General features: G+C 45.6%; 1 pseudogene; it reads right to left on the bottom strand.

Annotated features, from left to right (window-relative positions):
- Nucleotides 1-577: 577 nt before the first annotated feature.
- LOC119299072 lies at nucleotides 578-10,538 on the bottom strand (annotated as a pseudogene).
- Between the last annotated feature and the right edge of the window lie 619 nt (nucleotides 10,539-11,157).

Genomic DNA, 11,157 nt, shown 5'->3' with positions numbered 1-11,157 from the left:
TTGTCAAAATGGAGTGTTAAAATATGTGTTTTGCGAATCAGAGTATAATTGGACTTGTAATTAGCGAAGGGTTAGGTGTTGTAATACTCAGGCACATTGTTGTAATACTTTGTAAGGTCCTCGAGAATAATCAATAAAGTGGCCGTATGCATCTTCCAGATGCAGAGGCTGGGGGTCATCTTCCTTTTCTAAAAAAAAAGGTGTTTGAGTCGAACAATTGCAGTTTATGAGAGGTAAAAATGGTAGGGCTGCACCCCATCCACCAGCTTGATTATCTTTGGACCCCATCTACAATGATCTTCAGACTGTCTTCAGGGCACCAGGGCTTTCTCCATCTTGCTTGGGTGGGTGGGCACTTTTGTTATCTTCTCCTTCCTCCCTGACTCGATGCTCTCTGTTTGTGTGTCGGTGATTTCTGAGGACCATTTCTCCGGTTGCTGCTGCCTTTTGTTGCTAATTTGTGGGAGAAGTGTCGCGTGAGAGAAAATGATAGAGATTTGTAGTAGTATTCTGTTAGTTTGTTTGTTTCTAACTGATGAATGCTGCTCTGTACTCTCTATGCTGCTCGGAATCGGATTTACTGCGCCCACGAATCTGTCTCTGCTGCTAGTACGCGGTCAGCTCTGCCTGGTATAGTCGAGTCGCCGGCATGGAAACCAACCTGGGATCCAGCGAAAATCTTGCATTTAAGTGGAGACCAACACTACTAAATGCCTTCCAAATTTCAGACCTTGTCAAGACTCTGCTTTTGCAAGGTGCCATCACCCATGCGGCATGTGCGACTGAAACATGAAATGTTTGATCTGAATCTTCATCACCACAAACGTACGGCCCTGATGCTGAGAAACTCGTAACCTAAAGAGAAAAATGAGACAAGAAACCAGCATCTACACATAATGTACTCTACTCTGACTGTCTCTGACCGTAGAAACTGTTTCATGATTGTGAAGTTGTAACCAGTATACATTACAGTTTACATAACAAGCCTCTGACCGTCCCACCGCAGGTGAGGAATTAATGTTTACTTCTCTGCCAAGTACGTACTTTGTACCAAGCATTCGTAATGGAGAAGAGTACTGGTTACAACTTCACAATCACTCTCTGTTTACCCATACGCTTCAGTGCAGCAAAAATTCAGAAGAACTGTACAAGCACTTGATTACCAGAGAGAACCCAATGGACTGAAACCAATAGATGCATAAATTGGTTTCTGCAAATGGTAAAAGGAAAACTTCATCCATACAAGTAGTCTGAATGCTTCACACAACCAATTAGAAAGCAGCACATCAGGACCATATGCAGTTCTAAACATCATCATGTGCATTGTACTCTTGAGAAAGGGAGTACATAGCGTACAGGATTATAAGCTGAAGTTCTGCAAGAATTTCCATGATTTATTTGCTCTAGATGAATAATCCATTGCAACAACAACAATGAAAATTAACTCATCCCGGTCGCAGAAACGAGTTCAAAATATTCAGAAAAAGAAGCTCATGATTATGGTCCAGAAAAATAGTAAAGTCTTACATGTAACGGGATATTTGAACAATACATAATTCTTGCATGTACCACAATAAGTATATAATAATGATGTCATAAATGTATCAGAAGAACTAATAGCTTCATCTTTATTTGGAGGTATAAACAACGTACACGATAAAACATGTGATGCTGAAGATCTTCCTCACCCTGGTTAATTAATAGTCCAGAGCTCCCACTCAGAGGGAAAAAGTGCTTATTCTGAGGCTGTGTTCTTTGTGAACCTTGCCCACTTCACAACCACAAATACGTAGACTTGATCATACACCTCATCGAAGAGCCGGAAATAGGCAATTCTCCATGTCCTCTTGAACAACAATGCACAAAACACTATCCAGAGCCCTGCCACAAGTCCCAGCACAAGACCAAAATGAAAGGTCAGTGGATCAAACTCTTGCTTGCTGCTTTCAAGATCGCTATGGATGATGAAAGAATCATTTCCTGGACAATTCTTTTGGAGAGGAGGCCCACAGAGTCCACTGTTGCCGATGTACATAATTGACTGGTTGTTCGAATTGAGGGTGTCAAGTTGGCGGCCAGAGGGTATCCTTCCAGATAAATTGTTGTAGGACAGGTTCAAGGCCTCCAACAATGCCAGGCTTGACAAGCTCGTCGGGATTTCACCAGAGAACTTGTTCTCAGAGAGGTCAAGGGATACCAGTGACTGCATGGCGCCAATCATGTTCGGAATCTGTCCACTCAATTTGTTTGATGATAAATTCAAATTCATCAGCGCATCAAGGGAAGTGATGTCTGTAGGGATTTCACCAGTCAAGGAGTTAGCTGATAAATCAATGCCCACGAAATATACAAGTGTTCTACCATATACAAGCTGCTGCCCTTTTGTAACTACTGACAATATTTCTCCAAGGTGAGTAGCTCCCATCGTGGTGTAGTTTCCAGTGACTCCATCACCCATATCCAGGAATTCCTTTTGTTCTTTTTTCATAAGTGTTAGGTTTGATAGATGCCAAGGTATTTCACCAGACAAATTATTGCATGATAGATCCAAGTATTGAAGATTCCAAAGCCTTGTTATGTCGACTGGAATATTATCAGAAAATGCATTGTGGCTCAGTAGTACAAAATGTAAATTAACCAGATCTCCTATCCATGTAGGCAATCTTCCAGACAACTTGTTCCATGCGAGATCCAAGAACTCCATATCCGTGTTATTCTGCAAAAATGCTGGGAATTCTCCTGATAAGTTGTTATTACCGAGCAGAAGATATTGCATTTTTTGGATGTCAGAACATTCAGGAATTTTCCCCTTCAAGAAATTATTTGACAAATCCAGATACAACATCTGTTCCAATTTGCAGAAGGATTCTGGAATGTACCCACCAATTTGATTAGAATATATAAGCAACATTTGAAGTTTGGAGGCTTCAAAATTTGATGGTATCACTCCTGAAAAGTTATTGTTGGAGATGTCTAACATAGTGATATTTTGCGGCAGAGAAGGTATTGGCCCAGTGAGCTGGTTTGAACTAAGGTAGAGTATTTCCAAAGCCATGCCATCCAGATGTGCTGGCAAATTGCCACTTATTTGATTGTTAGAGATGTCGAGATATGTTGTTTGTGAAAATGTATGCCAAAACCAATCAGGAAACTTGTCCTCTAAACCGGTGCTCGAAATGTCAAGTGAATCAATTCCCTGCAGCTGCTGAAGCCAAGCTGGAAAGAGAGGACCGATTTGGCATGATGCAAAATCTGCACCCTGTAGCCTAAAGGGAGAACGCCAATCTGAATCCACTACAATCTTCAAATTATTGAAAGACAAGTCTATGCCCTTTAAACTTTTTAGGTTTGCAAAGTGTTCTTCCGTGATGACACCACTAAGGTGGTTGTTGCTTAGGTTCAGTCCAACCATATTCTTCAAAGAACCTAATTCAGTGGGTACACTTCCATTGAGGTGATTACTGGAGAGGGCTAGTAAGGTTAAGCTAGTTGAATGCATAACCTCTGGTGGTATAGGTCCAGTAATTTTGTTCTGTGCAAGATTGAGGTAAGCCAAACGCTTCAATTTTCCAAGCTCGGCTGGTATAATTCCAGTCAAGTTGTTGCGGCTTATGTCCAAATAAGTCAGAGCAGTAAGGTCACCAATTTCAATTGGAATATTACCGTTGAGTAGATTCCAGTCGAGATCAAGGATGGTTAAATGCACCAAAATCGTAAGCCCAGGCGGTATAGGTCCAACAAGGTTGTTGCAAGACAGGTCAAGCATGCTCAAGCTGCTGAACTCCCCTATAAAATATGGCAGGGCCCCGGTGAATTCGTTTCCATGCAAATTCAGCTCCAGCAGTTTCCCCCGTGCACATCTCGGCAATCCCTCCATCAACACCACTATATCTCCAATCATACGATTTTTAGAGAGGTCGAGGATTTCCAAAGAGCAAAGGTTTTCAATGTTTCCGGTCTTATTCAGATTGGTTGCTGACACATCAAGGACCTTGAGCGACGTCATGTTTCCTAGTGCATCGGGAAGTTTGCCGGATAACCAATTTGCACGGAAATTCAGACGAAGACTGAGGTATTTGAGGCTCGTTACTTTCCAAAACCAACTTGATGCAATTGAGTGGCCGAAATTATTCTCAGACAAATCAAGCTTCTCTAGTTTCGTGAGGTTAAGGTAGGGAAGTGATTGGCTTGCAGTATCAAGTGAGCATGCAGCAAGATTGATAACCCTTAGAGATGGAATCATATTCAATGTACCAGGCCAGTCAGTTATCCTAGAGAGATTTATTCCGTTCATGCTAAGGTACTGCAGCAATGGTAGCTTTGTTAACCAGGTGATGTCTGCCGCGTACATCTCGCTATAACCCTGACCAAGGTCAAGATGCTGCAACTTAGACAGATTACCAAGTTGAGAAGGAACTCTACCGGTAAATGGCATGCCGCAGAGGTTAAGATACCTCAAGTTCTCCATGGAGCTCAAGAATTGAGGAATATGGCTATTCGTCCCTAGCAAACAGTTCATGCTAAGATCCATGTGCTCTAGATGCTTCATGGAAAGCAGAGAGGTACTTATCTCACCGTACAATGAATTAGCATCATCGCACACATGATAGGTATCAGTTTCCACAACTTTGTCCCCCAAAGAATGAGCATGACCACACCCATAGGTGTCAAGGTCCGGACTTGTATTGGGAAGGTGAAGCTTGATGACATGACCTGTTCGGTTGTTGCAGCTGACGCCCCTCCACCGGCAGCAATCATGTCCGTGCCACGAGGCGAGGACACGGGCGTTGTCGCTTGTGATGCCCTTGTGGAAGGAGAGCAAGGCGGCCCTCTCGGCTGGTATGCAGCCGCCGCCGTAGGCATTCTGGGGTTGTAGCGCCAGTGCATACACCGTTTGTGAAAAGGAAGTGATGGCTATGATGATGAGGGTGGTGAACAAGAGAATGGTTATGTGAAACATGCTGGAAGTACAAGCGCTGGGTAGCTGGGGAAGCATCGTATGAAGTACTCCCTTTGTAAACTAATATAAGAGTGTTTGGATCACTAAACTAGTAATCTAAACACTCTTATATGATCTGAGTGTGACTAGTATTTAGCTATGTAGCAGAGCCACACTAGCAGAGATCTTTGGCCACATTCTACAAGCCCCAGGGAGTCCACGGTCAAAGCACGAGCTCGTTCAATCATTCAATCAGGTCTTGTTCATGGAATTTTGTCGCCAGAAACCGGCCGCTGGACTAGTCTAATTGCTTGCCTGCAATCACACGGTACTGTAAAAGTCACTACTCAATTATTATGCATGCCGGCCGGCCGGCCAGTCTTCGGCCAAATTCATTTTTGTACAATGTTGTTGAAACTCTCTACTACTTCCTCACTTTTATAAGACCTTGTAGACATTTCAGATAATATGTAAAACAGGTCAATTTCAGTTGTTTGAAACGACTTATAAAAATGAACGAAAGGAGTAGTAGAGTTTTCAACTTGAAACGACACATGGCAGCAAAAGGGGATAGAAAAGAAGATAAAGCAGCACAAAATATCATAGTAATACCTTGTAGCATCCTCCAAACTCGAATTTAGCAGATGGAGGGCGAAGAACTTACTCCAGCAGGTGGTCCTCTATGTATTGACATCGCCAGTCCTTTTGCTCTGCAGAACAAAGCTGCTCCACAGCCCCCGACATGTTCAGGACTTGAGGTGACCACCCGGAGGGAAATTGTCAGTCGGGTTCCCGGTGAGGGAGAGAGGCGGCCGTCAGTAGGACGCGTGGATGTAGCCGCCGCGCCACGCATGCGCCGTCGGTAGGAGAGGGGCGGCAAACTGAAATTCTCCTTCCCCCCTCCGCTTACTCTCCCGAACAAAACTGCTATTATTTCGTGACATCGTTCATCTCATTTTGGTTCATTATCATGATTTTGTTCTTCTCTTGAAGGAGTTTGGCCACGGCTTTGTTTTCTACGGCTTTGGCTCTTCTCTCCTCAGTGACGGCCTTGTGGTCGGACTTTTACTTGAGTAGTTGCCACTTCTCTTGCTTCTCTTGATCCTTCTTCTCAGCCAATGCCAGCTCCAACGCACAACCCGTTTTGTCTGTGCGTCATGCGTGTCCGTTCAAGTCAGACAAAAACAGCGGCCCAGCCGTAGACTCATCTAACTTTTTAGACGTCGATATCTTTTCTACTTATAAAGATTGAAGTTGGTGATGACTTCACATGTGGGTACAACATCCTTTTCAAATAAACAAATACGAGCATCACCACATGTGAAACTAGCAATCTTTCAAAAGAGATATAAACAAATATACTTTACTTACATGTAGAATCTATCATAAATAAATAAATACACTGCTTTCATGTGAGGCCAACTTTTTTTTGTAGAAGTCACAATTTAATAACAAATACAAAACTGTGACTTCAACTCAAAATCAATCTTGGTTTTAGTTTCTCTTCCCAACCTAGTATGGTCATTTAAAATTCTCTGACATTGCATTGCCGCTCACCTATTTTTGCTATCTTCAATAGTCGTAAATTGTGCAACGGACACAAGGACACTAACGTTATTTGACCACCTCCTAAGGCAACGGCTCCGTGGCAAAGCATGGACATCATACTAGTCTCCTGAACATTCAGTTTGGGATCTCCCCAGACCGAATGACTAGTTCGCTGGGATGCATCGATCAAACCGAATGAGAACATTCAGGCTAGGAAGGAGACCATGACAGGAAAAGTAGAGGCACCTCCATCCACTCCTAGCCCGGCATTAGCCACCGAATCTGGATTAGCGCCTCAACCGTAAGAAGCGCCCATGCCTATGTCCTCACTCAGTTCAGATGGACGGGGGAGGACACGATCCAGTGACTGCTGACGAGCGCCACAAGGCCAGCCCCAGCCCTGGCAAGCCTCCACGATGCCATGTCTGTGACCATTGGCGTCGATCCATCCGACGATGCATCGATCTTACGGCCACCGCCACCTCGCACCGTGCCTATGAGGAGGGAAACCTCGCCGCCCGTGGACCCCTTCCGGACCAAGCCCAACAACCCCTACTAGATCCGCCTCGGGCATAGATCTAGTCCGCCCGAGCGAGAACCCTAGGTCGAAGACCCCACCGACCTTGATCAAGGAGAGGGAGTGTCGTCGCCACCACCCCGCACTGCCTATCGAACCCGGCCGCCAGATCCGTGCCGCCGGGGCCCCTACAAGTCTGCACCGCCGCCAAGCAGCACACCCACTGCCTCAACCCACACATGCCCTCCGCCACCACCCCTCGCCGCCCACCGAAGACCAGCCTCCAAAGCCGGGCGGAGGAGGCTAGGACCAGGCAGGCACGCCGTTGCCAAGGAAGCTGCATCAGCCGGTGACCACCGGGCGCATCCGCAACCTGCACCACGACCCGTCACTAGTGACATGCCCCAATGTGCCCGTACCCGCAGGCCGCCAGACCCGGGGCGAACCCCGGCCTCCCGCCGCCGCCAGCACAGCACGCCGCACCGCGGCCCACGGCCTATCATGCCACCAGCAGGAGCCCGAGACGCAGCCGCCAGGCCTTGCCGTCGCGTCGTCGCTCGGGCACATTGTCCCGCGCCGGTCCAGTCCCAGCGGGGGAAGAGAGGCTGCCCCGCCGCCGCCAACGCTGGACGGCGGCGAGGGGATGAGGGGGACTAGCCGACGGCGGCTAGGGTCCCTCCCCTCCCGTGGTCGCTCACGGGAGGGGAGGGGGGAATCACACTGCCGGTCATGGAACAAAAGTTTCATAAGAGCATTTTCTAATTATGAAAATAAGAGGTAGTTTGTTTATACTCACTAGTAAGCGTGCACGTGCAACGCACGCCTCAACCAAAGTAACACATTAAATTCATGTGTATTGAATTCTATAGTGCCAACAATCCCTAAATCTCTAAAGGTGAAGTTCAATACAAACCCTGTACTTATCTTCTGAGGGTGTATGCGAAGTTGGAGTAGACAAAAAACCAATCATAATCCAAGATGAAATTGCAAGTGAACATGGAAGGACTTATAATACTTGTCCAAGTAAACATGGTAGAGATGCAAACTGTGAACAAGATATACAAAAAAGAACATAGTCTTCGAACAACTGAATTCCTCTTGGATTCAGGCTACATGTCATCTTCAGAATTTGAATTGATGGGCTGGACTACGCCGCTGCCGCCACTCGCGCAAATCTTCCCTGCCGGCCACCGCGACATGCGCTTGTCGTCGCTAGCTCGCCACCGCCATATGCGCTCCTCTTTCTTCTCTCCAAGATCCAGCCGCGTACCACTCCACGACAACAGAACTTACCGGATCGGATGAGCGCTCCACCAGATGTGCTGCGTTTATTTCTATTTTTTGTTTCTGTTCCCATTGATTTCTTTCTAAAATCCTGTTTAAAGTGACAAAATCTGAAACTGAAATCTGCACATTATGTTCTGTGTATAAATTTCGGTAGTAAACCGAACCGATTTTTCGGTTAAGCGGTGTTTCGGTTAGTAGATTTGCAAGCTTATTTCGGTTTCCAGATTTGCTAACCGAATATACAAAATAACCGAACAGTAGAAACTGAAAAAACTCCCAGGCCTAGTAAGTAGCAAGAAACATGACAACACTGGAGTAGCTGATAACCCCTACACCAGCTGCATTATGATTTACTCTGGAGTATTGTGTTATTTGTTGTTGCCTGCAAATGTTGGATTTGGTGGAACATACATTCCTTGTACCTTTTATTTGCTTAAGCCCATTTTATTCTCGTGTTGAACAATTGCAAGCTTGCAGCATAGCTGAAGCATTGCAATCTACAGAGCTAAAGTATTGTGAAGAAACAAACATCTGAATAAGTGTTCAGGCAAAATATGTGTGGATCCGGAAGGTAGCACGATTCTCAATTCATTCTTCAGAACCTCCATTTGAATTCCTTAAAGTTTAATTTACTGCATCGTCATGATTTAAAACATAAGAACACAGGTTTTTCAATACAGTTTTGAGTGGCATCCTATGTAGGCTAAGTTGTGCAAACTGGAAGATACTTCAACATATTTTAGAGGCCTTATTTGGTACAGAAGTAACATTCAACACGACAGTAAATCTTGACATTATTGGTATTACCTGGTTCTACTTGTGGGGCTGATGACTCGGGTTCTTCGACATTAGCAATTCATTTGTCACCTTAGTAATTCAATAAGTTTCAGTTTGCCACCTTAGCAATTCAATAATAGTAACTATCACTACAATTAACAAACAAAGAGTATATACTCAGCCCTAGAGAAGTAGCATAGACCAACCTTCTCAAACTGATTCTTCTTGCAGGACAGTCCAAATTCCTGGAGCTAAAAAATTGCAGGAAGCGTTAGATGGCAGCACTGTACTTGGGCTCAAGATGCTACTATGGTCACCCTGGAGGACACATAAAAAGGATAAATAAAAAAATTGACTAACCAGTAATACATTCATTTGTCTCAAGTATACACATGTGATTCATTGAGCACGTTAATCTGATGCATCCAATAATTAGATAATTGCATGTGGACACCTTCGTGTGTACATTGTATATACCTTGAGCGTCACCGAGGATTTGGATGGCACCGCCGGTAGTGTAGCTCCGGTGATCAGCACTGCCGAGCCTTCCGGTGGCCGCACCAATTACCCTTCCCGATCATGCCATATTCTGCAAATCGATTGGTTCTACCATACGAACTGCATGCACAGATAGTATAACAAGAATTTCGGATTTAAGCCTGAAAACACACTCTCATACAATTCACTCCCCTATACAGAACAACTTCAGATTTAAGCTTGGGAGGCTGGGACCAAGTATGAAACACAAGGTAATGAATGTTCAACCATACTATTGAGAATAATAATGTAAAAAAAAAATTAGGTGTATGTCAATGAGCTCTACACCCAGAGAAGTATCTCGCTGATTGTTTTGACCCTTTTATAGGTCACTGTACATCAAAGCAATAAGCATAAGATGGAGATATTCCTGAGCAATTTTCTGTTGCCCTATGCCTATATATGCTCCAATTTCCTTTGCACTCTTTCTCAGATTGTTTTGAAGAAAAGAGCTGGAAAGCAACCACAGGTCCATCCTCTATTGTTGTCGCTCCTCCATTATTTGTGCTGTAGGTTCTAGGTTCATCTGTGCATCCTAACCAGATATGATTGTTCTCAAGAAAATTGTTTTGGCTAGGTAATAGAAGAAGAAAAAGAATGGAGAAGTGCTTGGCTCGGTTGTGGATCTCTGGGCTGGTCACGTACTGCTGGCTGGACTGGAGAGGACCTCCACGCTGTCGAGCTCTTCCTGGGCTGGTGCTTTCAGTTCGCCATGATCGGAGACCCTATCTGAAAGCCTGCAAAGCGGGTAGGCAGGGCAGGTGGAGGCGTACCTAGGTTGCCGCCGCGGCGGACGGAGGAGCAGCCAGAGTGTTGTGCGGCGAAGGAGGCGCAAGCGGCGAGGATCTGGTCGCGGAGCTCGCCGAGGCGCGCGGCAACATCGGGCTCCTTCCAGGATGCCTCACGCCGCTCCTCTTCGTGCTTGATCCGCATGTAGGACGCCCGCCGCCGTAGACGCCATCTCTCCATTCCTCCGCCGCTTGCCACTCCGGTTGCTTCGGGAGGTTGGTTCCTCGCGCCTTGGGTAGCAGAGCAGAGGAGGAGTGGCAGGCGGCGGCGATGGGAATAGGGAGGAGTTGTGTGGCGGCTGGGGGAGAGGTGGGCGCTATGGTTGGAGTTGGAGACGTGATTTTTTTTTGGTTACAACTGATACGATGATGTTTGTTCGGGGGGATGATCGTCGTGAGCGGATTAGTGGGCATGCGTGGAGACCGTACGAAGGTGGCAGACTGGCAGAACATTTAATCTCATCCATTCGTTTCAATGGCAGATCATCAAAGTAATACGGGCTCTTAGATACAATTAAGTGGGTTAGATCTGACGGCGCTGATTTATTTGTGTACACTAAGTTTGGTGGATTTAGAGTAATTCACGTTTGCTTTTTCCTCCACTATTAAAGGAGAATCGAACGTCGTGATGGTTCGATCTCCCTTTTCGATCCCCCTGCGACTGACCCCACCTCCAATTCCCGCTCAAAATTAAAAACAAAAAAAGAAAAAAGAAAAAACACTACCCACGAACACACGTTCCATGACTCCCTCTCCCGCAGCCC

Source organism: Triticum dicoccoides, chromosome 5A, assembly GCF_002162155.2.
Source record: "Triticum dicoccoides isolate Atlit2015 ecotype Zavitan chromosome 5A, WEW_v2.0, whole genome shotgun sequence".
In the NCBI taxonomy this organism is placed as follows: Eukaryota; Viridiplantae; Streptophyta; class Magnoliopsida; order Poales; family Poaceae; genus Triticum; species Triticum dicoccoides.
This window is presented reverse-complemented; position numbering and strand designations above follow the sequence as displayed.